The 4739-nt window shown below is 41.8% G+C and overlaps 1 non-coding gene across 1 annotated transcript; it reads right to left on the bottom strand.

The window, feature by feature from the left end:
* Positions 1-2085: 2085 nt before the first annotated feature.
* Positions 2086-2189, bottom strand: LOC126004734 (U6 spliceosomal RNA). The gene has a single exon (XR_007493995.1). It is a non-coding gene; the product is annotated as a U6 spliceosomal RNA (small nuclear RNA).
* Positions 2190-4739: the final 2550 nt, after the last annotated feature.

Genomic DNA, 4739 nt, shown 5'->3' with positions numbered 1-4739 from the left:
CAAGCAGCCGATTCAGGACCTAAGGTGGTTGGTTCGAATCCCAGTGTCCCATATGGTCCCCCGTGCCTGCCAGAGCTATTTCTGAGCAGACAGCCAGGAGTAACCCGTGAGCACCGCCAGGTGTGGCCCAAAAACAAAAAAAACAAAACAAAAAAAATTTACACAAAAACTACCACAAAAAAGGCAACCTATTAATTAGGAAAAGCTATTTTTAAACTATCACAGCCTGCCAAGGGACTGATACCTAAATTATATAAAGAACTAAAAAATGGGGCCGGGTAGGTGGCGCTGGAGGTAAGGTGTCTGCCTTGCAAGCGCTAGCCAAGGAAGGACCGCGGTTCGATCCCCCGGCGTCCCATATGGTCCCCCCAAGCCAGGGGCGATTTCTGAGCACATAGCCAGGAGTAACCACTGAGCATCAAATGGGTGTGGCCCAAAAACCAAAAAAAAAAAAAAAAGAACTATAAAACAAACAAACAAAAAAAAAACCTCACAACAATTTTTTGGAAATGACTAAAAATTACTTTTAAATGTCCAAAATATATAAATATTTTTCCAGATAAAATATACAGATGGTGAAGAGATGCATGAAAATACATAAATAATATTGACAAAGTCATCAAAATTACAGTGAGTATTTACCCCATGCCGTACCTATAAATGGGTTGCCAAAGAGACTGCAAGCAGGAATGAGTGAGGGGATAGAGAAACAAAGGCACTGGGGTAGGGGTAAGAGGAGGTATCAACTAGTGCAGCTAATAGAAAATTCCTTTTGAAGCTGAGACTAGAAATAAAATAAAAACCAGCAATGCCGTTCTCAAAGGACATGAAAACACTTGTTTATATGGGGATTTTTTACACCTATGTTCACAGTAGGGTCATTCACAAAAGCTGTAACATGGAATCAACCCTGATGCTTATTAATGAATGACTGGATCAAGATCTTATGGTCTCGGGGCTAGAGTTGTGGCACAAGCGGTAAGGTGTCTGTCTGCCTTGCCTGTGCTAGCCTAGGTTCAATTCCCTGGCATCCCATATGGTCCCCCAAGCCAGGAGCAATTTCTGAGCGCATAGCCAGGAATAACCCCTGAGTGTCACCGGGTGTAGCCCAAAAACCAAAGAAAAAAGATCGTATGGTCTCTATACTTATGGGATTTAACTCAGCTAATTAAAAAGATGAAATCCAGCCTGTTTACAGTGATGTGAGTGGAATCTGAGACTATTAAGCTAAGTGAAATCAGTTAAGAAGTGGAAGATAATATGCTATGGTTTGATTTCCATGTGGAAGAGAAACAGGACAGGCATAATGAACTAGCACAGCACAACAAAAATGACACTTAGATTTGGTGGAAACAGTAGTTGGTAAGAGAATGGAAGAGACAGAGCGTAGATAGGGGTAGATAGGAGAGTGTTGGGTTAATCAGTCTTCACCCTAAACTATGATGGCCATGTTGGCCTTCACAACTTCCTCTTTTACATGAGAAAGAACCCCCCACCCCTTCTAGATAGGTTTTTTTACCTTAATTCCCTCTACCCCTCACCCATAGAGGTGATCTCAACTTCCATATAAATACTGTGGTCCTGGCCACGTGTTTCATCTCTCTTCCACCTGGTTTGGATTATTTCCTGTAGTGGCACTACTCTAGGGCTTCTCCCTTCCCCATGGGATTACAGTTTGTAGGTTTATTCACAGAAGGGACCCAGGGGGTCATTTTGTGATGACACCAGAATTTGGGTGATAGTTTAATGATGCTTAGGCACCTATAGAGATATGAAGCTAAACTGAACTTTTTTTAATGTTTAATTTTAAAACATTGTGGTTAACAAAGTCCTTCATAGTTGGTTTCAAACATACAATGAATCAGGGCCAATCCCACCACCAGTGTCCACTTTCTTCCACCAATGTTCCCCAAGTGCATCTCATACTATTCCACTTTGCCCCCAAGCCTGCCAGTGTTTTTCCTCTTCCACTGTTTCTTTCCTCCTTCTCGCTATATTCTGGGTCCAAGAGTGTTCAAGACAACTCCTGCTTAGACCATTGAGTTTCTTTCTTTTGTTTTTTAAATCAAATGTTTTATTGGTCAAAAAATTATGGAACGCTCCATGAATTTGCATGTCATCCTTGCACAGGGGCCATGCTAATCTCTGTATCATTCCAATTTTAGTATATGTGCTGCCGAAGCAAGCACACCATTGAGTTTCTTAATTCAATCATGTTAAATATCAATTATAAAAATATCAATTATAAGTACTTTTCTGTATTTATCCTTCTTTTTTGGGGGGGGGCACACTTAGTGACACTCAGGGGTTACTTCTGGCTATGTGCTCAGAAATCGCTCCAAGCTTGGGGACCATATGGGACACCAGGGAATCGAACCGTGATCTGTCCTAGGCTAGAGTGCACAAGGCAGATGCCTTATGCCCTGTGCCACCACTCTGACCCCTGTATTTATCCTTCTTATGGCTTACTTAATTTGATATAATATCTTTCAGTTTCATCCTAAAGTGAAAATTTAAAGGCTTATAAGCCATTAGGAAACCAATGTTTAAGAAATGTTAAATTATTTTGGCAAAGCTTTAAAATCATAATCCAATGCTAGAAATAAATTATGGAATTAGAGAAAGAGCAACACACTCCAGTCTATGTGTGTGATGGGTTAATGTGAACTCCCACCTAAAAAGTGATCCAAGAGACACTTTGTGCCATCTGCCTTTGTTCTCCTAACCATAGTCTCAGGTATCTCCTGTAGAAATAAAAGGCAAGCTACAGTTGAAATATTTTGACATTCAAGTAGTCACGTTCAAAAAGGTAAAAAGACACAGTGAATGTGATTGTTAAATAATACCTCCAATGTTTTTTCAACAGGCTAATTAACGTAAGAAACCATAGAATAATTTTCATTCTATATTTTGTACAAAGTATTGTAAATCCTGTGCATAGTTTAGACTGACAATGTGTCTTCATTCAGATGCCAGTTTTAATAGTTTCAATGAAATGTTCTAAATCAAGAAATGTTTTAAATTGCTTTTAAACTGCTTTGCTTCCATTTTTAGACATACACTTAGTTACATAAAACACACTAGGCAATCCAGCTCCTCAACTGCACTCATTACAGTTCAAGTTCTCCAAAAAGGTCTCTGGGCCGGGGGCTGCCATATTAAAATTGCAAAGCTCACCACCAGCTGCAATGCTTATTAAGAAATTCGGTATCTCAGACCTTATCCCAGATTCACAGGCATTGGGAAGACACATTAAAATTTGAGAAGCACTGGCGTAGGCTTCTTAATTGCTGAATCCTCATCATTGACTTTGCCATGGTTCTAGTCTCTACTGCTGCCAGCTGCATTGTTCTAATTGCATGGTAATTGGTCTCTCACCTCCAATTCACTTAATCTTCCATTAATTTCCTGCTCAAAGTCTTTATCTGGCTTCCTCTATGTTTACTCAATAAGGTTCCATTGACTTGCCTTAGAGGACCAGGCACTTGTATGAATCAGCCAGGACTATTGTCTCTACTTCCTGTTCTAAAGACTTTTAGGAAGGAAAATGTTCCCATATAACCTACTTCCTCCACTTAATTCTTCCCACATGACTCTCTGTATTATGGGACAGGGAAATCCAGGGAAAACTGGTTCCTACTTGAAATAAACTGATAATCAATAAGCTGAGGAAGGGAGACAAGAACACATCCTTAAACCAAGACTGAGAACCTCCCTTGAGTAGGAAAGTACCATGGGTAGAGGAATGCAGAAATGATGAGTTCGTGAGGAGGAATCAACCTCTGTGCTACAAATTTGAGCCCCCTAACTCTTGTTTCTGCCAACAGATCCCTTTCTAGCTTGCCTGAGCACATCACCACTGCCCCTGACTTAACTATAGATGATCTTCAGCTTCGAAGAACAGTTTTCTTGGTAGGCATGTGCCCCTTCATTACTCCATGTTGGTACCCTATGTTTTAATCTGTATTTCTAAACTGAGTATGGACATTCAGAGTTGACAGCTCTTCCTTGGCTCCCCCATGTCTAGGCCATTTGGGGCCCATTTCAGGTTGCCCAAGTGGCCAGGTAACATGCTTCTCCTGCTATCTACCCAAATGCCATCCCAGGGTGAGATCCACCATTGGAGTGAAGATAGAACCCTACTTGGATACCCCATGATCTTGGAGACCTCATGATTGAGATTGCCCCCAGTGTCTCACTCTTACCGTCCTGCCCCTCAAAACTTAATGCCTTGCATGGTTGCCCATTGGACATCAGCCACGAGCATACTGGATGTTGCAGCCCTCAAGGGGTCCCTAAATGGCTGTCTCTAAGGAAGACTCCATGAACTTTCAGTAAATGAAGCTAAAACTTGTTGGCTTCTTCTGGTGACCCCAGAGCAAAATAAATCCTAACCTTGGACAGTAAGAAGTCAATGAACCCCAGAGTTACTGCCCACCACTGCCTGTTCTTCTGTAGTCTGGTTTCATGTTCATGGGCATTGCGGGGACAACTGTGCAAAACCACCATTTACAAGAAAAAGGTACTGAAGAACGAGGAAGAGGGCTCTAAACCTTGTGCTAGCCCCATCTGTACTAAAGCATCTAATGGCAGCACTCTCAGCTGCAATGCAGAAGGCGGCAAGGTCTGAGTGCTGACAGGAGTTTAGGAACTGAGATGGAAGCCACACTCTGGAGGTGATCCATGACTTTCTGAAGGATCCCCCATTCTCTTCATTCAGCTTCTAGTGACCCTCGGGC

This window comes from Suncus etruscus, chromosome 3 (genome assembly GCF_024139225.1).
Source record: "Suncus etruscus isolate mSunEtr1 chromosome 3, mSunEtr1.pri.cur, whole genome shotgun sequence".
Taxonomy (NCBI): Eukaryota; Metazoa; Chordata; class Mammalia; order Eulipotyphla; family Soricidae; genus Suncus; species Suncus etruscus.
Note: the sequence above shows the minus strand (reverse complement) of the source record. Positions and strands in the feature narration are given on the sequence as shown.